At 43.1% G+C, this 27,967-nt stretch overlaps 1 long non-coding RNA gene across 1 annotated transcript; it reads right to left on the bottom strand.

Moving 5' to 3' along the window:
• Positions 1-20: 20 nt before the first annotated feature.
• LOC127060299 (uncharacterized) lies at positions 21-27,932 on the bottom strand. Its single transcript, XR_007779187.1, has 4 exons — positions 27,781-27,932; positions 23,935-24,091; positions 13,106-13,249; positions 21-1,871 (listed from the first exon to the last, which is right to left on the bottom strand). It is a non-coding gene; the product is annotated as an uncharacterized LOC127060299 (long non-coding RNA).
• Between the last annotated feature and the right edge of the window lie 35 nt (positions 27,933-27,967).

Genomic DNA, 27,967 nt, shown 5'->3' with positions numbered 1-27,967 from the left:
GGGAATATCTTTGGAGACAAGGCCTACAGAGGAGTCCAAAAAACATGATGTAAACACATCAGCTTTACCTAAGTGCACTGCACCTTTATCCAGGCCTAAATTGAAATGCTACTCTTTGCAATAAGTATAATGAAAAGAGAGGGAAGCTCATTTTTTGCCAGTTTTGGAAGGGCAAGGGGGATTTCTACTGTACCTGTCTATACATGGCTGCTTAGACAACAGCTGAAATTGGCCTTGATACAGCAAATGCAAAAGAAAGCAAAATGCATGAGTGATCTATAACATTATTTATTGTGGCAGCTTTGGGTCATTCCACAGGTCACATATTTGCTTTATTGGATTACAAGTGAACACATGTGTGCATTACACACAGAGCAAATTCTTGTCTCTTTTGGTCTGAATTTTTGGCTAGGTGGCAAGAAAATACCATTTTTCCTTTACCATAGTGAAACACTGACAGAAAGCTTTACCCCAGCCCCTGCCAGCCTCACCCCAAACCTCTGCCCAGCTCTCCTTCAGCCATGCACAGGTGTCCCCTTCTTGTCCCAATATGGTCCCCTTAACCTGAGCCCCTGCTCCAGCCTCCCCTCCAAGCCATTCAGGCCTGTGGAGTGGGCAGCTGGCTGCCAGTCACAACCCTGGTTTTGTGGAAATCAGACAAATCTCCCATTTCTGGAAGAAGCAGCTGCCCTAAATCTCCATCACTGGTGCAGCTCTTTAAGAGCACAGTAATTCTCCACCAAATTGAATCTTCCCTGACAATTGGCAGCACATCAGAGACAATTCACAGGCATATTTTTTCCCCTTTCCTAACAGGAAATAGGGCTTGTGTTACATTTACAGTGACCTGGAGCTCCGGGGGCAGACTAATATCTCACCTAAACAAACAGACAGTATTTCTTCCCCAGTGCAGGCAGATGGGCTGAAAGGGAAAGATGACTTGGCTCTGGCCTTCCCAGCTCCCAGCAGCAGTGTGGGAGGCACCAACAAAGTGCAAACCTGTGAACACCAACACAGGGATCCCCAACGCAGCACAGGATGATGGCTCACAAAGTTTGGAGCTGCAGGTCAGCCCTTGCACTTGGTCTTTGTTTTTGTTTTTATGAAATTACCATTGTCTCATCTCCTGTGGACCTCAGGGGGGTCCCTTTGACAGTGTGGACTGGGGGGTTCATTGCTCAACCCATAGTAAGGCAGAGAGGACCCAAACAGCCTCCTCTGCTAAACCTCTCCACCTCCTCGCAGTCTGCAGCATTTCCCCAGGAGGTTCCCACTTGCCTTTGTGGGGACAGAGAGATAATGCTGGGCTTTATTTGTGGTGGATTTGAAAAAGCAAACTCCAAACTGTGTAAAACGACTCTGGGGGACAGTAACTTACAACAGATGTCACGATTGTTCAGTGTCTGACTGACGAGAGAGCTCTCAGAAATAATAAACGCCTACATGTGCTTGCAACACAAATAGTATTCAGATACTATTTTTCTTGGATTTCCCTGCCCTGATGTGCTACATGTCTGCTTTGCCCTGAAGTGATAGCCTGTTCATCCCTTGTAAAAATCAGAGAAACAAACCCAAACTTGATGGGGAAATCTCCTGATTGCAAAACTCCACACCAGAAGTGCATCGCACCAAGCATGCACATGAAAAGCAGAAGTGAAAAGTTTCACACCCATTAACTCAAAAAGCCAAAGGCAGCAGAAAATCCTGCATGTTTCAACAGCTCACCTATCCCAGAAATGGGATTCACCTCTCTGCTGCCCACAGCCCCACTCAGCTTAGCAGGAGCAGCTGCTCTGGAATAAAAAGGCATTGCTTGAGATCCTCATCTTCCCCCAGTGTGCACAGGATCAGACCTCACGGAGTTCCTATGCCTGTAGGATAACCAAGAAAAGCCCAGTTTAGAGATGAAGGCAACATGTCTCCCATATCTCAAATATTTTTTGCTTTTCAAAATCCCATGGAGAACTAAAAACTCTGCAGCCCCTCCCCTGCGTGTCTGTCTATTCCCTGTGGCAAAGAGGGAGTCACAGCAAAGTGGAGGCACTCCCCAACAGCTCAGGGTGAGCACCCATGTGAGGGAGCCCCCTCTGTGCAACACCTTCTTGAGCCTTGGCCATCCAACAGCATTCCTGTCTGAATCCAGTACAGGAAAAAATACACTCCAGGCTGTTGAGAGCCAGACAAAATCTGCCTTTCTAGACAAAACCAGAATAGCGGCAGGAGGAGTGAAATCCAAAGTGGGATAAATGTCTGCAGCAGAAAATATTCTCTGAGGGAGCAGCAGAGAGACAGTGTCAGGGGAAGGAGGGATGCTGCTGGAATGACTGGCTTTGAGCTGTTGTGTTGGCTTTTCAGTGAAACCACAAGTCTGTTCATGAGAGGCACAGAGCTCTCTCTCCCTGGTTGTTTCCAGGAATCGGCCATCGGCAGTTGACAATTAGAGGAGCAGTGTGAGAGCTGTGGCTGGCTGCTCTCCGCAGGTCTGAGGTTCTTGGTTCACTTGTTTTGCAAGAGAAACAGCTGCTGACCTTTGGTTTTCTGCGTCACTCATGGCCATGGTGTTGGATAGAGGTGTTTTAGGATGATCTCTGTTTACACCGACAGTTACAGCAGAGCCCCTACAAATCTCACCTTGTTAGGTGGACAAGCCATGTGCCAGCCAGCTATCACTCCTTCTGGTGTGGATACTCTCTGATCATCCCCTTCCCTACTTCTGCTAGGCCAGGGCTGAATTTGGGAAAGCAACTGAATTTTAACTCCCTTAATCTATTTTGGGGCCCCCAAAACCTCCTGCTAAAGCTTGGTGAAACCCTATGCCAGCCTCAAATGAGTGAGAATTTTCTGTGACTGCATCCTGTGGTTGCAGCTGGTTTTGCAATTAAGTTTGTGTCCTAGTTTCATTCTGAATTTCAGCTGATGCCATGCTGAATTCAGATAAATCAGAACTTTAAAATGAAGCTCAGCCCTGTGTGAGCCTCTTCTCTGAACTAACTGCTGCCCAACACTTTCCTGTTTTGTTGCTGTTATTCTCTTTCCCACCTCATTCCCAGTCAAGTCAAACTCTCCCCTGGTCACTTCTCTTTCCTTTATGGCATAAGGAGTCTCTCAGGGTGTTTGGAGGTGGCTACCGGGCCTTTCTTGCAAATTCACATTAATCACAGGCTTTGCTTTCAGCCTTCATGCATTGCTGAAAATATAAATGCAAGCAGCTCTGATCTCCATGGGTGAGCTTGTGCTGATGGGCTTTGAATACTGGGCTCAGTGTCCCCCAAAAACCCATCTGGGGTGCACACATGTGTGATTGCTGCCTGTGCATCAGGAGAGCTCAGCACATATGACAATGTTGTGACCTGAGAAGTACTTTCTTGCTTTGGGGTGGAGAGCCAGGGCAGGGGAGGAGGAAGGAGATAACTTGCACTTTCCTAAGACCAGGCTGCTGCCTTTTCACACAGGTATTTTGTTGAGAGGAGCTGGGAAATGACTTCTCTGGGCAAGCCTGCACTCCCTAAAATGAAGAGGAACACCTGCTACCATCCATGAACTTTGATTCCATTTTAAAGCAAAGTTCTTTTTGATATTTACTATTCAATATCAACAGCACTTGTTATTTTCTGCTTCAGAATTGTCAGGCAATGAGTCACGGAGTGGGAAAAAAAAAGGGATGTGATTTCTATGATCCATTTTGTACAGGGAGTAATATAAAAGGTGTAAACAATGTATTATTGCTGTCATTCCTACTGGCATGTTATTAAGAGCATTTAGGAATCCACTGGACTCCTCTATCACATTCCAGTACAACATCTTTGTAGAATATACATAAATTGTGAAAGTACTTTATATCTGCTTCAGGTCTCCTTTCTCCTGTCTTTTTCTGTGTATCCAAAAAATTCGAACAATCAAACAAACAAAAAAAAAGTCAACGAAAAAAAGAAAAAAAAAAAACAACAACAAAAAAAACCACCCCAACAGATTCAATGAAAATGCAAAGGCAGCTTTTGGAAAATCAGAAGTCAAAATGAGATGAAATGTTTCACTCCACACAATTCATGAGATTTGTCCTGCCAGCCTAATTACATGAGGAGCCAGCCCTGTGCCCTTTTTATCCCTCTTAGCTGTGTAAACTACTCAAAACTGGAGGGCACATGTCACTTAAACTGACATGCAAATCATTACTGCTTTGTCTGCCAGGAAATTTGTGTAAACCAATGCTGAGTTCAGGTTCATTATATTGACATTTTTACCAACAAGTAAATTGAAAGGTTACATTGTTGACATACCAGATGTTATGCAAACTGCTTTTCAAACCATGGTTTCCATACATCTCTATAAATAAATAAATTAGACACTTACAAATGGTGTGTGAATCAATATATGGTAAATCACCAATTTATAAACACATAGCAAAAACTACTGTGTGTAAACCCCATATTTCACACAATGTCAAAACCTCCTTTTCCACCCAGTACTTTTCATTTCCCTGAAAATAGCTGTCATCTATGTAAATGTTTTGCCTCAAGACCAACTGTTCTTGGTAAGAACAGTGCATGGAAACCTGGGTGCCTGAATTAGCACATGGTGTTATCAATGAGAGTCAAGAATCCAAGTGAGACTTGGGCTACAACGCAGCTTTAAGGTTTTGAGTTTGTGTAGCTAAAAGAGTAGATTTGCATGTGCTAATTTCAGGAACATTCATTTTTTTTAAAATATGGATTTGCTCCAGTTTGGATTTAGCCTCGGGGTATTTTGACCCCCTCCTTCTGCATTCTTTTGTCCCTTGACTCGAATAACAAAAATGAGCAAAATGCTGTTTGTCCAATGAGATACTCATTTCCAGTTTGAGACTGTTCTCCCTTCTTGGTGATGCAAATCAGCACTGACCTTGGAAATTCAGGCTCTATGAAGCACATGAGGTTCACCACAAAATCTCAAGGGGTGATATTGTGATTTTAAAATGGTGCTTCATTCCCTCTGTTTCAGGACTAAAACTAAGAGGGGCTGCCCCAGCTTAGCTTACAAAGGACCTCAGGTACCTCAGGCTGTACCACTGCAGCACAGAAAATGGAGAGTGGTCCTTGTTTGGTCTCCCACTGCAATCACTACTTCTCTAGAAGTCCCCTGCAGTGCCCAAGATTTCTTGTCATGCCCAGTTTCCAACTTATGAATTTATTTTGGTGTAAATCAGGGCAAAACAGAGAGATATCCTAAATCTCCAGCTGCAGAAAAACGAGATTTCTTGGAATGATGGGGCTGCCTTCTGCCAGTTGCCTCATCTCCTGAGAAAGAAATGTCACAACAAATCAGCTTTTATGTAGGGCCTTATATACATTCAACATACAGACACAGAATGGTCTCAGTACACTCCAAAAGGCTCCTCCAAGCTGGGAGAAGCCTTGATCAGTGCAGACCCTTCTCAAGCAGCTGTGACACAGGACTGTGTCTTTCCCACTTTATAATTCTTTGCTGAGTGCTCATACTGAAATTGTTTCATAACCACATGAATTTGGAGTTTTCATTTCGCCCTTGGAAGAAATGTAGAGCCTGGCACACTGACAAGTATAACAGTGTGTAAAAGCACAATTAACTTATGCTCCCACCCCATTTTTTTACATTTCTAAGGAAGCCCTGAGATTTCAGAGTGATTGTTTTCACTTCAGAGCCAGCAGCACACGATCACTTCATCAGCAGTGCCGTGCGGAACCAGCACGTTTGGCCACTGGCACGAGGAGAGCTCCCAGCACATCCTGCTCCTTCCCCCAGCAACACGCTCCCCAAACCAGGCACAGGGTAATTAAAAAGGCCAAGCACCAATTAAATACAGTGCTAACAGACTTAGGCACCATAATCCCCAGGTTTTGTCTTAGTACAACCAACTTTTTAATTTCAAAATGTGGAATTGTCTATGCATAAACAAGTAGCGCCTTAGAGACTAAAGATCAAACACAGTTTTTCAGAATATTTAAGGCAGTTTATGCCCAAAGATGCTGAAGTTATCTGCTTTCCAAGTACTTTGAGATTCTGAGTTCTCAACTCACCTTGATGAAACACAGACAGCTAAAAAGAAAATGGTTTCAGTCACTCCGTGCCAAGATCCCAACACTACCAATGTTTATGAACTTTGGTATTTACCTGCTTTCCAAAGACAGCTTGGAGGAGCAGAGTAATTGCAAATGTTTGCAGAATGCTGTGTGACTGAGACAGAGCAGTCTGTGAAACTGGAGCTTACTGAGGCAAGAAACTTTTTAATTATTTTGAAGCTGTTGAATGAGCAAGGCTGAAGTTCCCTGTGCTGAACGTGGGTGCTGTTTCAAACCATTGCTCTGAATTTGGTTCCCTGATGAATTCAGCTTCTGCCACTTGCTTCCCTGAGGTCTCAAGGACACCATGTAGATCATCTCACTTGCATTTCATCTTCTTCCTGAGCGCAGGCTCCCAAAACTCTTAAATTCTTTGCTGGTCTTACAACAGATCTTAGCAATTGTCTATTTTCCTTTTAGTCACCCTGGTATTGACCTATCTTTGGCAGCTGCATGTAGATATCTCACTAGTAAGAGGTGATAACACAGATCAGAGCAGCTTTCAGATTTAATCACCCTCATAATCACCTTAAAAACCTCAAGTGAAAAAACCCCAAACCAAACTTCTAGAGGTCATCTGTCTTAAATTCTCTTAGAGTTTGCTTTAGATACCCACCAGACCTGTCACTTCTAAGAGAAAACACTTCAAACGCACTATCAAGCTGGCTATCACTTCAGAACCAGCATCCCTTGGACCATAAATGGCACGAGGCTCCAGCCAGCTCTCCAATTTCAGCACATTTGATAGATCTGCACATGCTCTGCCTTTACCACCCAGCCCATGCAGACACTCTGCCAGACACAACCATCTCTGGCCAGCCTGGCAACCTGCAAGCCCTCCCAGGCCCATGGGCTGGAGAGCCTGGCTGCTACAGGAGGAACAGCCAGCTGCAGAAATGGATAAAATTGCACCTAAAAGCAGAACAGAACAAAACACCACGAGGCCTCTGTGATTTCTATCTCACAAGCCTGTGCCCAGATCTGTGCAGTGCTTTAAAACTCTGTTTAAATACATGGATAAATCAATTAAAGTACTCTGCCACTCCCAAAAGTTGCAAGGGTCACAAATTAAGAGCAAAACACACATAAAACCACCCAAAAGGCTAAGGGGACTGCTTAGTTTTATATTGTGATGCTTTGCTCTGTGGATTCTGATTCTTTTTTTTCAACTGATTGTTCATTTTTAATGGAGTTCTAATGAAACACCCTTAAGCTCTGCAGTGGTTTGCATCCATGGTTAGCAAGCCAAATACCAGTGTGTTTTGTTTCACAAGTAGCATTAGAGATAAGAGAGGGTAAGATGGTGCCCTGGTTTTACAAGGCTCTAAGAGGCACTTAGGGGCCATGCAGTCTCCTGCTTGGCTGCCTAAAGCCTCCTCTGGTCATTAAATAATGTGAAAGGCTTATAATAACAGCTGGTGACTAATCTATTCCCTTTGTACAAATGTTTTACATTTGTCACTATAACCATTGTAGAGAGACAGCTCTGCTCTCCTGAAAGCTGAATCTTGCCCAGGATTTTTTTATTTTATTTTATTTACTTAAAAGTGCACCATTACAAGTCACCACTTGCCAAATATTATCCCAGCATGATGAGAGCTTACATTCTGTAGTAGGTATAATCAAAAGATTGTAGTCACAGGATCTTTATGATACCAAGGTAAGATAAAATATTAAGCAGGAAAAAGGAGTGGGAAAGGTGTTAAATAAACTCTTTGTTTAAGCTAATTGATACCACACTTTCCAAGAGAAGTTTTCCTCAATCTGCAAATGGAAAAGAACCCTTTGGTTTTGTATGAAGTGGAAAAAAAAAAAAATCTAGAAAACCCAGTAGAGCACTGGGAGGTGAGATGCACCACAGATGCACCACAGCTAAAGCTCTCTATTGTGCCAGTCACAACTGAGGTCTGCAGGCACTGGCTCTCTGCTTTCCAGACACACAGGTTCATTTTCCCCCTTATTTCATGGTTTTAACAGATCACATGTGAATTGCACATGAGAATCACACACACCAAACATGCCTGCCTCTCTGCTGGTTCAGTGCCTCTTCTCTCTTATTAAAGAAATAATATGGCATTCTTGGACATCCCATGTCATCTGTGGGTCATCCTAGGTGAATGGCAAATTATTTCCCTGGATGGCTTCTCCAGATGAGTTTGTGACTTACACAGTGAGGTACAGCCTGACAGTGAGAATGAACCTGGACTTGACCCTGATTTCCTGGAGAAGGACCAGCAGCCTCCTTGTTCTAAAGAAATTTTAATTGTTCACCTTCCACTCTGTGTGCTCATTTATATCTTTTCTACTGGCCTGCTTCCAAGTGAAGGTCCAAGTATTAACCTGGCTTCCAATTCAACTGCACTTCTCAGGAATATCAGCCACACACTGTCCCATGTAATTCAGAGCAAACACATTCCCTTTTTTCCTCAGACCCTTTGCCTTCCTGGCAATAGTGTGGAACTTTCATATTAAAACCCCTTAAAAAGGTAAAAATTCCAAGTAACAGAGATGATGACACTTTTCTTCTATTTTTATAGGTCAGCTTAAGACCAAAGAATTTTACAGCCCTTGTCTTGAGTGAAGCCATGTCCTGTCTTTGGTATATTCAGGTAGGTAGAAGAGACAAGAGTGATGCCTAGATCTGCTCAAAGTATTAAAGCAAAGATTTCACCAAAATCTCATTTCTTATCAACCAAAATGTTCCTCAGCTCTGTGTAAGCTGCTGCAAAATCTAGATGTTTAAAATACCCTTCTCAAACTATAAAACATTTAAATGTTTAGTTTTCAGATGGAAATACCTGCATTTTTCATTAATAGTTTAAAGCACTGATTTTTTTTTTACTTTCAAGCTTAAAAATTAAATTGACAAATTCAATTAAATTTTAAAAAATTAAATTCAATTTCCCATTCAACCCCAGAAGGGGCTGAGAGCTTTTCAGTTGACACACTTGGAGTTTTTTTGAATGCACTCGAAAGTTCTTCACAAATATTTTGCTGCATGTTTTCAGAATTGTCAGAATATAGAAACAGCCGTGGCTGCACCAGTAAGCTCCATGACTGTGAAGGACCCAGACTCACGTGGCCTCCAACAGCTGTATTCCATCTAATTCTCCTACTGCAGCTTTAGTTTCCTAATGGTTTGGCAACTCTGAAGGTCCAGAATATCTTGTGGCTAACATTAGGCATGAGAAAATAGGTAAAATTTACTCTGCCTGGAAACAGCAGTGAATTCATGGACATTTTCCATCCCCTGCTGGTCTTCCAGGAATGGTGCCACTGTAGCCTACCTCCTCCTCCTGTGTAGGACTGTGCAGGACTCTGTTCCAATGGCACATTTGTGCTCTGCAAATGCATAAATGCACCACAGTGGTGCCAAGGAATAAAGAAGGGCTGGCTTCAGGTGAAGGGAAGGAGAATCTTGCCAATGGAAAAGAACCTGGGAGTGATGAGTCAACCAAATGCTCAGAAAGTGAGCACTGGGATGGGATGGGATGGGATGGGATGGGATGGGATGGGATGGGATGGGATGGGATGGGATGGGATGGGATGGGATGGTGACAAAAAGAGATGTTCCTCACAGAGAAGTCACATGAAACATAAACATGTTGCCCAATGCTCCCTGCCATGTCTGGGGCTGGCTAAGTCCTCACAGAGGTATCACCAGGAGGAAACTCTGCTGTTGTGTGTGGCCACCTCTTCCCTGAAATCCAGACTCAGAGAATGAAAGAGGAACTAAACAAGATTCTGCAAAATTTGTGCTCTTTCATAAACCTTTCCAAATGCTGCACTCTTTGCATCCAGCTCAGCTGTGGAGCTTTCTTTTGTGACCTACACTCAATATCTATTATCATCATCAAATGGTCCCAAATCGAGAGCTCCTCTGCAATAAATCTGTGACTGTTGGAACAATGAAAGCCAAATCATGCTCTGTCCAAGAAGCTTAATATCTAAATGCAGGACAAGAGAGAGACAGAGACCAAAAAACAAGAAATGAAAGAGTTCTGAAAGAGAACAACTGTGATAAGCAGGAGTCCCAGCACATCTTGTTCCCTGGCATTGCCAGCTCCCTTTGTAGGCATCATGGCAGGGGAAAAATTTATTCTCTTGGTCCAAAAAATAACCTATATTTTGAATGTTTTGTTATAAATCTGGTTTGATCAGATATGAGATCTCTGGAGTGAGAATAAACACAGGCTATCTTGCCAGGCAACTCATTGGGTGGATATCTTTGGGCTGTTTTTCCCAAACAGTTTTATAATCTACACACACGTATATTTAATTGTATGCTTTACATGAAATGCTGTGCCTTAGCCTCATCATGAAAACACATTTTCTGGATAATTGAGATATTTTAATTAAAAAAAATATTTTATGACTTGTAATGAACATGATCTTTTAGCAGTTTCTGGTTTGTGAGGTTACAGGGATCAGGCCTGTGCTGCACCTCCTGTGTTAGGAAGCAAAGATCTTTCTTACATGAAAATAGGCTGAATTAAGAAAATCAGCAAAGAACCATAAATGATTCCATCAAAAATTATTTCTAAGATAACCCAGCCCAAACTAAAATTGGTGGAAATACTTCAAGTAACATCAGCAGAGGCAAGTCCTAAGTATAGCCTAGACAATTTTATAAACTAGAAGTGTTGGCATGTTGTATTTACACAGAATTTTTAAATTCTTTGAGATATTCATGTGCAAGGTCCAATGAAAGAGAAGGCTCTGTCTCTACCTGAATCACCCCAGAACTCAATGTGACTTGCTCTGTTCCCACACACAGGAAGCACAGATAGTCCAGCCACAGAGGAAGAGGCAAATTTAATCTATTCAGTGCCTTTCTCATCCAAGTAAAGAGTGGAATTACAGGGGAGGAAATGAGGCAAGCCTCAGCTCAGCATGCTGGCAAGAGCATCTCAGGCTGTGTGGGGTGGGAGACGGGAAGGCAAAAAGGCTCCTGAGGTTAAAGAGCCACCAGCAAATTCCTGGCCTCCCTCAAACTGGAGGAAGCAGCAAGGAGAGGGATTTGAAGGGACACCGAAATTCCTGCCCAAATTGGCAAAAGGATGATGCAGTTTAGATGTTACCTATTGCAAAACCTGTGCAGAACCTGGGCACAACCAGTGGGCACAGCATACAACACTCTCAGGGACAGGGGGGGATTTCTGGGCTGTCCTGTGCAGGGCCAGGAGCTGGACAAGGATGATCCTTGTGTGTCCCTTCCAACTCAGGGTACTTTATGATTCTATGAGTTATGATAACCTAGTGCAGAGAAATCCAAGGACATCTCAAGCTTTTTAATTTAGGTCTGCAGATAAATACAGGTCTGAGAATCTCCACCTGCCACTGCAGTGAACAAAGGCTATTTTCAAATAGGACAGTGGCTCCCACCCACAATGCAGCCTCTAGCACCAAAACCATTTTTGGGTTTTTAGTTTAAATCTCTATAATCTGTAGCTCAAGACACTAAACTGTTTCCCTCCACGTAGCTTGTCAAAATCAGTGAAAAAATTCGCTGCTGAAAAGCAGTGAATTACCATCAAATAATAAGAGTTTAGTGGCTGAAATAAGCTGCCAGTAGCATTGATGAAGCCTCAATTAGGCAGAATTTAGCTGTACCACCAGCATTGCCCAAAGCAGGATGGAAAAGGACTGTCTGACCACTGCTTCCCTGGGGACCTGCAGGGAAATGAGATGTATCTCATGAGCTTCTCAATCAGCAGAAATTGGAAGAAAAACAAATAAAACAGTTGGTGGTCTCAACTGTGCTTCTTGTGGGCAGTCACCCATGTTGCAAAAGCTTTCCCTGTGATGGGCACTAATTGCTCTCCCGTGTGAGAGAGCTCAGTCAAGAAGTCAGAAGTGAAATTACAACAGAGTTAAGGTCAGGGTGACACAAGCCTTTAGGTGCCTTGCCCCAAATAAGGAGCCAGTGGGAATGCTGGTCCATGTGAAGGAAAAGCCACCTGGACTCACCTGATCCACACTTAATCCAATGTAGGTAATCAGTAAGTTGCTGTTTCAGAGTTTTTCTACAAAGTAGGAGGAAAGGCACCTCCAAAATCAGATCAGAGCTTCTGTGGGACACACAGCAGAAAGAAAGTACTAAAACCTCAGAAAACTTCCCAATCTGAGGTGTTCTGAACCTTGGCCTGTGTATCCACAGCACTCTGCAGACCAGCCCTGATTGTAGGATCTCTCTCACCTCTCATCCTATTGCCTAAAAGTGTCCAGTTTAAGCTGGTCTTCCTCTTTCTGCCTGTTGGGAAACACTTCTCCACTGACCCACATGGACCTTTCACCAAAATTTGAGGCTTGGAGCGTCTTCAAACAGAGCTTCCTCTTTTCTCTCCTCTGCAGGGCCTGTGAGTGAACCTCGGAGCTGTTGCCAGGTTGGAGAGGAAGATCTTGAGTTTTGGATTTGTGGTCTTGATTTCTGAATCATTAGTGAGTTATCACAGTTATCAGAAGTTATCAGAGAGGGACACACCCTCTCTGCCATGAAATCCATGGAGAAGTGAACAAAGTGTGAAAAAGCAGTTCTGAAACTGCACATTTCCAAAGAAACCAGATGAAACAGGCAGGCAGTGATTCTCAAACCCAAATGTTATTTCTCTAATCAGAAAGCAGATTGAGATCACTGAGTGTTTCCCACGAACAATAAATTTGTGGTTATACAAACTGTACAGGCACAGTTCCTCATACAAATAGAGTACTGGCATTGCTAGCAAGCTCAGTATATACATGTGTTTTGTTCAGTTAAAAATATGTTTTTAATTGCATATCTAATCTTATTTTCAATAATTAGTATATAGGCTTGTTTATAGAATTGAGATTTTTAGAAAAAAATTGTAGAAAATACAATTTCTTCATGTTTACCCACACGTACCTAAGAACAGACCCTGAATATTCTTCTCATTACAGAGATACCCTCAAAGCCCTTGTTTTAAGGAGTTCTCAATCACAGCCTTGATCTTGAGGGATCATGGGGAGCTGTCAGAATGTTCTCATGAAAGACACTGTGAAATGGTACATACCTGGTGGCCAGAAAGGGGCATTTGGTGTGATGTGGAGGCATGGTCCTAGGTCTTTTTCTTCTGTGTGGTCCCTGCAGGAACAATGTAGAGTGGCAAATCTTCAGGCAAGAAAATTTACAGGTAAACTATGTCAGAGGATGCATTCTGGAGGGTACAAAGAAACAGAAAACAGAATCAAATGAAATATTAACACTCAGGTTATATGTGGCAAAACTGGAAATATGGAATTTTATTGAAATAGGTTTAATATTTCTGAAAAGGTATCTGGTTGGTATCTGGTGGGAATGATTTTCTAATGTGATATTTCAGCGCTCAGAAATGCCAAATGTTTTACAAAGTCACCAATGGTGGTGTTTCAGTGGAAAATGTTGACATTTTTTCACTTGAACATCACTGATTCTTGGGGAATATTTTATTCCACAAAAGCTTTCCAAGACACAGCCAACTCTACATACATACTCTCAAAAGGAGAGTAGAAGGCTAAGGGGGACATTCCTAGCAGAGCAAATGGAGTTTAGGATAACAGGAGCACTTGATGCTGGGTGGGAAGGTGAGTGTGTGCAGGAACTGCCCTGATCTGAAATGTAATGTCCAACCCTGTCTCCTTTTCAGCTTCAGCTCAGAGCGAGTGTCAGATCCCAGTGTAAACTTTCCCATCTGTGTTATTCTATTAACTGAAAGGGAAAGGGATTAGCATGTGTACTTGTCACATCTTTTGACCTGCTGCACACTGAGACCCAAGGTAATGTTGAAGCAAACAGCATTCTTCTCCCTCTGCCAGGATAAGCAGGGCACGGGGGTGGCGTTTTGTGAGGAGAGAAGAAAGCCAGACCACGTAAAACAAAGAATGTACCCTGTGCAAAAATAAATCCTGGACGGTGAAGATTTCCAAAGGGTATACCTTAAACAGGGTGAGAGAGAGAGAGAAAACATTTGAGAGGAAAGTTCCCTTCCCTGCCAAGCAGCAGGGCCTTCCCACGGAAATAGCTGCAGAAGACAGATCACTGACAGGAACCTCTGCCAAGAGAAGGGGGTCCCACTGCTGTGCTGGTAAAAGCTCAGTGCACCAGAACAGAATCCTCTGATTTAAACTCCTTCTCCAGAGAAAAGGGGTTGGAGTGTGGCACAGAGCTCTTTAACAGTGTGGCCCACCCCAAAAAGGAGCAGGTTTTGGAAGGATTACATGGTTTGGGGTTTCATTCCTTCTTTTCATACAGATCCTGGTTTTGCCCTCACCGTGAGTTTATAGAGCACGTGTGCACACACACAGACATGCCTAATGGCAACACTAATCTGCTTTGCCTCTCCCTTCCTCTTTTATTTCCACAAGGCCTTTGCAGTGATTGGGACAAGATGAAGTGTTGGATGCTGACACTGATAGAGAATCCATTTGGGGATAGAGGGTTTAATGAAGCTGGGCACCAAAAATCTCTTTTTCAAACGTTTCAGTTAACTTGGCACTAAATTATTCATAGAAGAAGAAATTGAGGGCTTTCTGCTCCTTCTGCTTTTTTTCCTGGGTGCTTCTGATTCCTTTGTAAAAGTCCCTAGGAGTGCATGCACTCTGTAGAGGAAGAAAACAAACTCAGCATCTCCAGGACAAACCAGACAGTTCAGCAGTGAGATAAAGGCAATTAACTGTATTGCTAGAACAGAGAGCCAAAGGAATGGGACAGGATGACCTGGGCACAGTGTGTTAGGAGAGAGCCTCTTCCAAGCAGGCCTAGCAGGTACTCCCTGATATTCCCAACATTTGAGCCAGAGCCATTTTATTACTGTTATGGCCAAGGCTTGAGCATCTGATGTCAACAGAGTAGACAATTAATGCAAAAAATTAGCCACAACTGAGGCCCAGTTCCACTTTTGGATGGTTTTCTTTGCTTACCCTGCAAGAACAAAATCAACAAATTAAATTGAGTCCAGCAGTAGACTCTCAAGATAGCAAAACACATGAGGAAAGGATGAGGGAGGTGAACTTGTTCAGCCTGAAAAATCTAAAAGTTAAAGAAGGGACTTTAACTGGTGCCTGCTACTACTGATAGATGGCTACACAGGAGATTGAGTCCAACTTTTCTCAGATACAGTGAAAGGATGAAAGGCAATGATAACAAGTTGCAAAAAGACAAATTCCTACTTCATTAAAAAATAAATTGAAAGGAGGACAGTTAAGTTCTGGAACAGGTTGCACAAAAAGATGGTAAAACACCTAACCTTGCAGATTTTTAAAACTTGACAGAACATGGCCCTGAGAAACCTTAGCTACCTTTGAAGCTGGCCCTCTTTTAAGCAGGGGCAAGTTGATCTACAAATGCCAGTTTCAATCTGAACTAGTCCATGATTCTGAGAGTACCAATTATAATTTCTGCATTGATATAGACAATCACCTTCTGAAATCCCCAACTCTTACCTCAACCCTAATGTCCTCCTCTAAATGAAAACTTTTTCTTTCACTCCTACAAACCAGAAAAGCTTTGCTGGAAATAGAGCCTGCACCACCTGCTCTTTGTGCCTTCATGGCAGGGTTTTTTAATTCTCTGTGACCATCATCATCATCATCACCATCTATGACAAAGAGGTCTCCAGAACAGAGCAGCAATATTGGCAAAAAATTCCCCTGAACCTCGTTGAATTTCTTCTCACTGGCAGAGCCATACTGGCAGGAGTTTGGGGAAAAGACCACTAAGGGTGACACACAACCTCCCTGCAGTGACAATGAGGGGTATCAAAATTAATGTATCAGGGAGAGACAAAGAGGAATATCCTGATTTTCTCTTGATCATTTTAAGAGGAAATATTTCCCTGTATTTTGCCAAATATTGGGCAAGCTGGGTTAAAGCTGTAGAGGAACTCAAGGGAGATGGAGCATGGAGTGCAGGGAGCACCACTGAGCTTGTCCTGTGTTGTGGGGGACCAAATGAGACCCCAGACTCTGCTGCTGGGACCCCTCACCATGGCTCCTGGTGTTCCCAGAGCAGGTGTGAGCCCCCCTCTGAACAGACTCCTGAACCACAGTCTGTGGCAGGCTGTGATAATAACTGCAACCATTTCCGTGCTGGGACTGGAAATGCTTTCAGGGTGTAATTTTTGTCTAAAAAAATAAAGCATTTTCTGGAGGCCTGGTGCCTGGGTCATTGTTTTTCTCCAAGAAAAAAGAGGTAAGAGCCTCACACTTCACCAGAGTTAGTCTTATCCCTTCTCATGACTGGAAGGACCCAGGCTGGCAGTACAGAGCAGTGTTATCCCAAATTTCCTCATACAACAACATTACCTCCTCCTTTTCTTCTCAGTTCCTGAATCATCTTTATGGACTTGTCTCAGAGCAGTACATAAACTGCTCCTTCCCCAGGCTAAGGCTCCACATGCTGTGCAAGCACAGGATGCAACCTTGACACCACTTCCAGGGTGCCATCCTTCCAGAAGAGATGTGCACAGTGGTATTTGGACAAATTTATAGCCTGATGCCCCTAAAATGACATTTTCTAAGTTCGTTGTAAATGCACTGGATGACAGAATAATTCCAAGCACAGAGTCTTGACAACATCTGTGCAGAAGTTTATGGATTTATTAATCTCTAATATTAGATATCAAGAGGTCAAATTACCCAAAGTCAGATGTGAAGGTGCCTGGGTTCTAAGTTGGATATTCACACAAACAGACTGTTCTTTTTAATCAAGTAGTCACCTTTTTTATAGCTGTGTCTAACAATGTACATGTAAATATGCATGCACATAAATACAGAAACACCCACATGTTTTTGTACTGCACACTCCAGATAAAGAGGAGCAGGGAAAAGCACATCAGGGCCCCGTTTCACATCACAAATTTCCAGTCTCCTGAAACAGACAGACAATACATGTTTTCTCTAGGATTATTCAATCTGTGCACCTAGTCAGGGGCTTTAAAAGGAATCCCAGAATTTCAGCAGATTCCCACTCTAGTTCTAGAGTTCTAGGATCCTAGAAAAATGACCTGCATAATGCATTTTAAGTGTTAATTCATTTTTTCTTGATTTATTAATTTCATTTTTAATTCTGTCTGAAGAGAGTTCAAGTGTTTGCAGCCCATTTGGTGCTGTTCTGACCCCAGAGTGCCAACATTCCCACCCCAGGGGCTGAAAGGCAGGAGGGTGCACACACCTGTGTGCACACACAGACAGGCACACACCCCCCAACCCCTGCCATGCTCTGGGGGCAAGAGACACCTGGTGATGTGTCCTGGTTTAGTAGCAGCAAAGTAAAAGGAAAACATGGGGTGGGATGTTCTAATGCCTTAAGGATTTCTATTTACTTGTTTAAATAATGTTTGAGTTTTATAAATCAGGATTGTTCAATACCTACTTTTTTCATTGTCTATTTAATTTAACCATAATCCATGTCTTCAAATTCTCACTAACAATTCTTATCATCTGCTTTATGTCAGAGCTGCTGGGGTTTGAGGTCTGTACAGGGTGGTGACATTTCTGATAAGAATGTCTTCAACTTTTTATTCCTTAGAACGGGTGAAAACAAGGATCACCAAAGCATTTCTCAAAGCTGGTGCAAAGATACAGAGCATTCTTTACAGGGAGGAATCCAGAGCAAGTCTCTCTCTAAAATAATTGGTGATAGTGAATGGCACTGGTCAAATAGCTTAGAAAAAATAAGGTTTTTTACCTAAAAAAAAAGGGGCAGCAAACTGCAAATCACCCACTGGCTTCAGTGGAGTTGGGGTTCTACACTGAGTGTTCTGAAGAGCAAAATATATTCTCTGGTTGTATAAGTGAGAGCAGTATTTGGTTTGCACTTGATCTTCCCTGATGTCCCTCATCACCCCCAGCCTTTGTGTACCTCTCAACTCAGTGTTTTTACTGTTTTTACCTGTTCTGTCACTATCCTCCCTGCAATCAGTGCTGTCCACACACTTGGTATAAATGGTAAATAAAAAGCAACTGTACCAGTGAAAAATAATTTTGGATTTGTCTGTCTACCTTATGTGGAGATGGGTGTGAATAACACAAAATAAAAGTAGAGTTCATTCAGAACCAGTTTGGAACCATGGTGCATCATGGTCTAGAAGCAAATTGCTGTCACTTTGCTTATTCCTTGCCACTAACAAAGTCTATCTACACCAACACAAAGTCCACAGAGAAGTCTCTAAAAGGAAAAAAAAAAAAAATAAAGCTAAATCAACTCTCAAATTCCCATGTAAACTGAGTTTAAGAGTGGAAAATTTCTTTTACCTATTCTTTGGGTGGTACAAAAATCTAAAATTCCTATAGCCCTGCTTCCCTGGGCCAAGTCAAACAAGGATATTGTCCTTTTAATGTCTTAAAGGCTCTGTTTTCTTGTAATGCCAAATGCAATATTTTTTTGAAAACACTACACCAGAAGTTTCCCAGCTGAGAAAACAGGCTGGTGAAAAATGGTTTCAGAAAATGAAATAAACCATGCAAAAGCTGTTCAGGGTGTGTGTATGAAATGAACATCTGGATTTGGCTTGTTAAACTGCCTCTTTTTTTTACCTCTCTGCCCCCACCCTTTCTGTTTCTCACAGCTGTTCGAAAGAGTCCTAAGGGCAGAGAGACAGGTCAGTGGACTGGGTTACACCTTTTTTCTTTTCCTTTTTTTTCCTGAACCTCTTTGCACCTACGCAAGGAATCCAGGCCACATGTGTGTTTAATAAGTAGGCACAAACACAAGAGAGAAGAAAAAAAAAAATCTCAATTCCTGTTGGTTCTTAAGAGAGACACTGAAGGAAAAATAAACTCCGGATTTCAAATTTTCTCTCTCAAAAAAAAAGAAACCTTATGGTTCCAATAAAATATTTCTTTAAAAACCCAATGGGTTTTATTTTTTTTTAATCATGGTCTTTGCAGAATATATCTTTTTCTGTCTTCCTTTGAAAAGGAATAACAATGGGTTAATCCCTTACCTGCTACAGCAAGGAAAAATTATGAAATGCCAATGGCCTGGGTTCACTGAACTGAGTCTTCCTAAGGACGAAATAAATACATACATTTATATTGGGTGGGTTCTTATTATTTAATTTCAGGCTGCAACTTCCCCAGTCCAGAAATGAAACAGAGAACAAAAGGAACTGAGAAATGATCTGGAGGTGAGGTTTTCTGAGTAGCAGAGGACTCACTTCCTCCTGCCAGCATGTCCCTGACACTGCCACATGGCCAAGAGCAAGCAACTTCCAGCTGTGCCAGGGCTGGAGAAGCTGCCTCACCTGGCTCTTTTATCCAAGGTCTGAGGGATCTGTTAGGTCTAGCCTTGGGTCCACTGCCTTCACCACACATCTCAACCATCAGGCAGTGCTGCTAAGAAAGCTCCAGCCCACTGCCAATGGCCTGCTTGGAAATTCCCTGTTCCACTGAGCCACTGGAGCCTCATGGGGACACCCATGGACCGAGGCCATCTGACCTGAGCAGGCACTGACAGCAAACCCACCCCTCCATCCCTGCCCAGCCAGGAACAGTTTCTGTGCTCCCTGAGCACACATCCACACTTAGCACAGAATGATGGAATAGTTGGAAGGGACCCCTCAGGACCATCGAGTCCAACTCCTGCCTGTGGCAGTCCCAGCTGTTGGGTTTTTCTGGGTCTGGACTGAAGGCACTTGAGACAGCAGTTCATGTTCAGACTCAGGTGTTTATTGTTTCTTATCAGTGAAACAGTCTCACTGCTGTGAGTTGGGCAGCTTTGCATTAGAAGGCACAAAATGGCCAACAATCTCTTGGAACAAGGTCTTTTAATGGTAAGCTATCCAATTAGGAACTGACACCTGGATTATTTTCCCTTTTAAGCCAGTAACTGATCCCACAGAGCCCACAGTGGGGACTTTTCTGCCCAATTACAGAATGCCACCCAAACCCATGGAGAAGGAGGAAGAAGAAGCATGAAGAAGAAGCCCAGGATGACACCCTGTGCCCTCCAACTTGCTTTCATCCACAACATCCTTAAAATCCCAAAACCTAAATTTCTCACCAAGCAACACAGCTACACTGCTCTCTATAATCTATTTCACACTTTTGTGGATTCCAGTTTATCCTGAAGTCTGGGAAACTTTCTCCATGAGTGAGAGTCAGAGTCAGAGCTCCCCTGGGGGTCAGAGCACCACAGAGCAAACAGAGAAATATTCCCAGTGCCCTGGGTTTGCACACCTGGCCTTGCACAGGACACTCCAACAATCCCACCCTGTGCCTGAGAGTGGTGTCCAAACACTTCTAGAGCTCAGACAGGCTCAGGGCTGTGACCACTGCCCTGGGGAGCCCCTTCCTGTGCTCACCCTCTGCATGAAAACTTCTCTCCTGATATCCAACCTAAACCTGCCCTGACTCAGCTGTTCAGCTGAGACAGAAGTATTGCACTTGTGGGTTGATCTGTATAAATGCCCACCTCCTGCTGCTCAGAGGGTTTGCACACACAGGTGGAAGAGTTTATGACCCTTGTAGCAAACCTGAACCATGAATATTTACTCTACATCCTTTTGCTGCTGCTCCTCTGAATTCTGCTTGGGGTTGGTTACAACACTGCAGTCCAGTAAGCACAAAAGTCCCCAGATCCTTGAGTTTGTTTGAGGAATCTTACTTTGGATAGAAAATTGATGCTGAAAATTAAATACCTGAGTAAAAACCCTTTGCAAAACACAAGTGCTGGTGCCAGGAAAGAAGCTGTATTGCTTAATGCTAATGCTCTAACTGAGACAAGGCAGTGATATTTCCTGGAAAATACCTTTGCACAGTAGCTTACATGGAAAAGCCAGTGCTTGGCAATGAAGGCTGCAAGCACAGAGCAGATGAAGCACACAGTGACAGTGCTGAGCTCTGGGAGGTCCCTCCACACAGGAGAGAGCAGTGCCTTTTGTTGGTGTGGTGACCCTGGATTTGAACTACATAAATACAAGCCAAAAAAGTGAACAACAAACAAACAGTGCATAGAAAAGGGATCCCACTCCAGCCCCAGTGCTGGCTGCTTGTCAGTCCTAGGTCTGCATGGGTCCATGGCAAGGCAAATCTAAATCTGAAACAGAAACCTACCAGCGGGTCATTTTACGAGGGGGAATGGCTTCAGACTGAAAGGGAATAGGTTTAGATTAGTTATAAGGAAGAAATTGTTCCCTGTGAGGGTGCTGAGGCCCTGGCACAGGGTGCCCAGAGAAGCTTTGGCTGCCCCTGGAAGTGTCCTAAGCCAGGCTGGATGGGGTTGGGAGCAACCTGGGATAGTGGAAGGTGTCCCTGCCCATGGCTGGGGTGGAACAAGAAGAGTTTTAAGGTCTCTCCCAACCCAAAGCATTCTGTGATTCTATGATTGTTTCTATGATTCTTGCATTAAGCTGGTCCAATGATTGTTGTAGGCCACAATGTTTGGTCAGCAGAAACTAATTTGCTCATATATTCCAAGTTCATATCTGCTCCAGTAGGACTCAAAGACAGAATTACCTGAAAAATCCAGCTGAAAGTAAAGTGAATTCCCCTTCTTTTCTCTCCTACTGTATTTTTTTTTTTTTAACAAAAGACCGTGAGAATAGCATGGAAGTGAATATTATTTATGGAGCACCTAATAAAAATGCTGTGGGGAAATAATTACTGGAAACATCTGACTGTGTGACTGTAAATGCCTGGGCCCCAGCACACTGATTTAATGGACCACTGCTCTACTCTGTTATGCCTTGTGCTACTGACTGCAAGCCCCCTGCCCTCCTATTAAACCCCTCACAGTGCTGGTAGATCAGGACTGGATTCTGCAGGGTTTGTGGCAATTTTCCAGAGAAGGATAATGTGAGCAGGGGTGACTCTGTGTTCACAGAGAGGCCTGGAGCCAGCCCTCGGAGAGAAAAAGTGCTTCGTGAAGAAATCACAGTGAAAACCTGGAGAGTTTGTGGTTCTGGGAGTGAATAATGTTTCATAATCCAGACACCAGGTGCTTTAGGTATTTCTGAAAGACACTGGTTAGATGTTAACTCTTCCCCCCCCCCTTTTTTTTTCTTTCAACCCATTTGTCATTCACAAGCCACTAAAGATTTTCATTTTTGGCTGTTATTTTCTCTTCAATATGCCTTTAGGACCTCCTGAACCCAGTGGTTCGAAGCCATGCAGCCTCCCTGCACAAAGGGCACTTACTCAGAAATACCTCCATCCCCTCCACTGTTTCACAGATAGATTCAAAAATGTTAAAATTCACAAAACACCTTGTAAGTGATATGGAAAACACAAGGATTTGAAGCTCCTGCTTTCATTTGCAAAAACAGTCCTGAAGAAAGACCGGAGGGCTATCATTTAACTGCTGCTGCTGACTTGCTAAATGAAGAGGAGAAAGTAAAAGGCAGCTCACTGCCACACTGACAACAAGAACAAAATCACATCCACTCCTCCTGAACCCAGCAGTTAGCACGTTTTTGGGTTTTTTTTTTTCCCTTTCCTTTTTTTCTTTATTGATGGTTTTAATGTAATATTTAAGTTGGAGCTAAAACAGACCATGGAACATTAAATCACTACCAAATGCAAATTTACCTATATATCTGAACTCCATTTTCTCCTACATTTACAAAGCAAAATTCTACCATTTGAACTGCAAGCTCCTATTGCATTTAATGGGAGGCAGCAAACTCCAGACATTACTTGGAATATACATGCACTTATCTTGTTGTTACAGGTCTCCCTCGCAGAACTAAAAGAGAGCTTTAGTACCAGACAGTATCTCTCTGGGGTCATACCCAATGAATAGTGTTTTTTGAAAGGATTATTTCAAAGGAACTCTGAAAAAGAACCTAATGACTTGCAAGCTACAGGATTGCAGCATGGGAGGAAGTAGATAATGGAATATGACAGCAATGCATTTTTCATAAACCCAGTGATTTCTATCATAACGAGAAGCCCATCTATAATTCGGAGAACTCCCCCCCCAGAAGGAGACCTGCGCTGTTGCAGAAAGTGCACTGGAGTACGAAATGAAACAATAATGATGATGATGTTACTGATGAGTCCCACAGCTCTGTCTTCCCTTCTGTCTCGCTCAGGTTCAGGCAAGAGGAGCCGATGCAATCCCCCTCTGCCTCGGCATCACTAAGCAGGGAAGCTCAGAGCACACATCAGAGACCTCCTGATAGAGGCGAAGCCCCAGAGAAGAGGCTGCTCTTTATCTGCCGAAAGTTAAGGCCTGCATCTGCTCTCAATTAGCAGGCAATTAGGGGAGTTGAAAACAAACCTGTTTACATTGGCTATGAAGTCTAAAATAATTTGTGAGATGTCAGGGCAGGATATTAAGATGTTAATGATCTTGTTTCTGTACTTTGTTGCGTGCTCTGTAGGATCGCACCTTCCTTCCGCGGCTCCGCGCACAGCGCCGGGTTGGTTGGCTTCTGGGAGGGAGAGAAACCCTCAGAGGCTGCTTTGGATGGGAGGAGAAGTTCTGTTTGCAAATAATATGTATGGGAGAGCTGAGGACAAGTGCTTCTTTGAAAAAAATTAAAGGGAGATGGTAATTTGTAATTGTGAAATAATATCATGTCATGGATTGCAGTCTTCGGAGGTTTCAACGATTCCCATCGTAAAAGCCCAGGCTGTAACCTCATGTCAGTGTCAGAAATGGTGACTGCAAAAACCCAAAAAGGCTGTTTGCAACCCTTTGCTGGACTTATTGCCCCTGCTCTCCCTCCACAAAAGCCCACTCAGGCAGGTGATGGAGGCACAGGGAGGTTGTTTGCCCCACTGAGACATCTAAGGACATCTGTGACCTCTGACCTTCAACCTAACATTTGAGATTGGGTCCTGCTTATTTCTCTGTCACTTCCTTTCAAATATCTATTTACACCATCAACTCTTCCAGAAGAAAGTTTTCACCACTGACCTCTCATTTCAGCAGCATCACCAGGGGGAGGTTGCCCAATGTTCAGCTTCTTGGCTTCACTTGGGTCATTTCTGGGCAGCCACATGACAAAAGGTTTGCACAAACATTTATTCTCCTTAGGCAGAAGGATGAAAAGCAGCATCAGCGTCCTTTGTTTCTGAAATCACAGAATTCCTTTCCATCAGCACAATACAAGAACAGTGGAATTGATGAGGAAAGTGCAGAAACACCTGCCTGGAATGTGCATTTTGTACCTTATTTAATACAATCAGTACATTCTTACTGGCTGCCCACATTAATTCTGTCAAACTTGCAGTGGGGCTCATTGCCATATTGACCTTATATGACACAGTCATCACATCTATCTTTCAGCCACCAAAAAAAATAAAAATTCTAGTAAATAATCCACTCCAAGTTGACAAAATTAAATTTTTACTGTTCCCACTAATGAACCCTGTTACCGTAATTATTTATGTCATGTAAACAGAGCTCTGAGCTCAACCTGCCCTCAACAATTCAAAAAGCCAGAGAACAAAAAGTGCACCACAGGTGCCACTGTGCCCTCTTGTGTTCTCCTTTGGGCCATCTCCTCTCTTGTCCTCTTGGCTTTTTTCACCATACAATCTGGATCCAGCTCTAATAAGAGCCAGGTGTTCAATCCCCCAGGCTACAAAATAGCTTTAATTACAGTATTAATAGCATTCTGCTAAATCAGAAAAAAAATCCCAAATAGGTCAGTATTTGTGGTTATATTTTTCAGTGTCCTGGTCCTTGTTTTCTTTCCAGTTTTTTGTTTCTTACTGGCATTTATAATGCCTAAGAGACATTCCAGAGGCCAAAATAGAGGTGATCTGATCTTCACATGATATTCCTAACTTTCCACAAGAAGAAATAACAGGAGGAGATCAGATCTACTTTACACCAGCCCCAGAGGTACACTCTTAAGTCTTGTCCTCCTTAGATGAAAAGCAGAAGAGCTCAGTATTATTAGTATTTATTGTTATTATCTTAATTGCTCCTATTATTAAGCAGCCCATGAAATATATAATAATATAAATAACACAAACACAGACATTTGAAACATGAATTCAAGCACAAAGAAAAGACACCAAATATTAAACTACATTTCTTTAATACTTTCCATTAACAACTCTTGCAGATGCATACTGCATGAGTCAGTCAATACTGAAGGTTAGGATGAATGTGGACAGTTTAGGAATGCCAGCTGAGCTCTTTGGTGGATACTTATTGAAAAGATTAAAGAAAGGGGGGCTTTGTTAAAGAAAAAAATATTATATTAATGTAGATTCTGTCATTAACATTCAGATCAAGCAGCTCACTTCAAAAGTTGAGAAAATCAAACTGTTGCTGGTTTATTTGCAACAGGTCAGGAGGGAGCCTCTCCTGCAGCAGGGGGAGAGGGAGCCATAAGCTGACAATTCTGTTCCATGAAGCTTGGAAAGACTCTTCTGTTCTTCAGGGTGCTGGAAAGAAAACTTTTCCAGGAGAATCATGGCCATGGGCATCATGGCTCTCCTGAGTGTGCTCCCCTCAGGCAGCCCCACCATGGGGTGCCAGGCACTGATCCCTCCTCCACGGCTTCTTCATCGCAGACAAGCAAACCCACACCTCAACATCCACTGGCCAAACTGTGTCCCTTCTGCTGCTTCCACCCCTCTCACCACCAGCAGAACCTGGGCAGGCACCAGACCCAGTGTAAGGAACCTGGCCTGGTGGAAGGTGTCAATGGAGGGTGGCAAGAGATGGCCTTCAAGATCCCTTCCAGCCCAAAGCTTTCCATGATTCTGTGATTCAGCTGGTGACCATGCAACGAGCTCAACCCTTTCACTCCCAGCTCTGCTGACTGCTCAGTACCCAGAGTAGTAAAACATGTTTTTGTCAGTAAACTTCAGTGCTGTGACTCAGCCCCTGACACACAGGGTGCAGTCACTGTGTGTACAGTAACATGGTGCCATATTTAGAGTTTCTGACCATAACCACACTTGCAAAAAACTACATTAGATCAGCAGCCAGTTTCCCGGACTCCCACTCCTTGTTTCTGACTTCAGGAATTCAGATTATTTGTCTTGTACCAAATAAAGTTGCTTAGGAGATAAAACAGTAAGAAGGAAAAACAGAGGGGCCTAACAATTAGCTTTAATCTGTTCTGTCTTGAATAGATAATGCTTATAGAGGAAAACAGCAGATAGTAAAGACACAAAAACTGTAGCAAATTGAAACCTAACATGAAAATAAACCTTTCCCCTTGATTTTTTATTTTTAAACTTTGAATGTTATCCTTAGCAGCACTTAAGTAATTTGCAGAAATATTGTCCAATCCTTATTAGCTATATTTGTCCTCCTTAAGGCTGCCTGTAAATATCAGCACAGGCAGAGCAGAAGACCCCCAAAGGAAGGTGCCTGAGTTTGAACTGTGGCTACTGCAGCTTTCTGCACTCAGCTCTCAGGGGGGAATGCTGCAGCTGGCTGTGTTCAAGATTTTTTTCCCATAAAGAACAGGTTTGTTGCAGTGTAAAGACTCTCTAACTTAGTTTTGTTTTTGTTGGCTTTTTTCTTTTTTTTTTCTTTTTTTTTTTTGTTTTGTTTTGTTTTGGGTATTTTTGTTTGTTTGGGGCTCTTTTTAATAACTTCAGGTATTGCTTGTAGGATGAAGAAAGTCGAGAGACTCAGTCACACAGGATGTTTTGGGATTAGAAAGGATCAGAAGCTCAAGCTTTGAGCTCATTGCAAGAGAGAGTGTTTAACAGTGAGACCAGATGAGATCAAAGATACCTGTCCTGGGAAAAGAAAGGCAGATAAACATTGTCACTTAGAGAAGGTGATGAGTGCTGGGAGAGGGGATCCGGGACATATCAGATAACTCTGACCTGGCTCCCAAAACATCCCCTGTCTGCAAGGAAAGGGAGGCCTATACAGGTGTATTTATTATTTTGTCTACACTTGTTTCTTTCCCATGCTGTTTCAGAGAGAATCACCTGCACACAGTTGCTCCAGGGAATTGCAGGGATAACACCTGCGGGCTTGGGAGTCGAAGAAAAAAATCATGGACTTCAAGTGCAAAAGGTCACAGCTGGTCCTGTGGTTTTAGGGCACCACAGAGCTTCACTGCCAGGCACTGAAGGAGAGAGTGTCCCAGCAGCTGGGAGCTGGCACAGAGGCCAGGGGAAGTCCAGAGTCTGGAGAGCTGCCCTGGGGAGCAGGAACTGAAGCCTTTCCAGTATCCACTCACTTCTCCATTGTCCTGGGCAGAGGGCACAACACTGGCACACCCCAGAGGTCACCCTGGAGTGACCTCTGCATAGCAGAAACTAAGTCAATCCACTGGAAGGCAAAACTGGGCTGGAAAACTGCTCAGCATATTCTTTATTTTTCACTCATTCTTTCAATGAATATACACAGCCTCTGTGATGATGGGGTTTTGTTCTGGGTTGGGTTTTTTTATTTTTATTTTTATAGAAATAATCACAGAATGGTTTGTGTTGGAAGGGACCTTAAAGCTTGGCTTGTTCCCCCCAGGAATGTCACCCTACAGATCAGCCTGCTCCTAGCCCCATCCATCCTGGCACTGGACATTTCCAGGGATGGGGAAGCCACAGCTTCTCTGGGCACCCTGTGCCAGGGCCTGAGCACTCTGACAGGGGAGAACTGTTTTCTAACATTTGATCTAAATCTCTCCTTCTCAGTTCAAACCATTGCCCCTTGAAAACAAAAGATTATGGTAAAAATGGTCATAAAGGAAATTGGCTTTTGACCTGTTTGGTTTTGTTTAAGTGCTGGGTTTTGAAAAATCCTCTTCTATCAATAGCACTAATAGATCCTACTGACCTGATTCCTTTGGGTCCATTTCCAGGGCAGGGAAACAGATGTGTCCTTATATCCAACTGACACTGAAACAAGAAAAACATCAGAACTGTGACAATTAAGACACTCAGCAGTATTGCTATTGTACAGCAGACCCTGGAAATCCTTTAGGTGGGCTCTCTCTCTTCTCCACTACAAAAGCCCAGAACAG

Source organism: Serinus canaria, chromosome 20 (assembly GCF_022539315.1).
Source record: "Serinus canaria isolate serCan28SL12 chromosome 20, serCan2020, whole genome shotgun sequence".
In the NCBI taxonomy this organism is placed as follows: Eukaryota; Metazoa; Chordata; class Aves; order Passeriformes; family Fringillidae; genus Serinus; species Serinus canaria.
The sequence above is the reverse complement of the archived record's forward strand: the minus strand, read 5'-3'. Positions and strand labels throughout refer to the sequence as shown.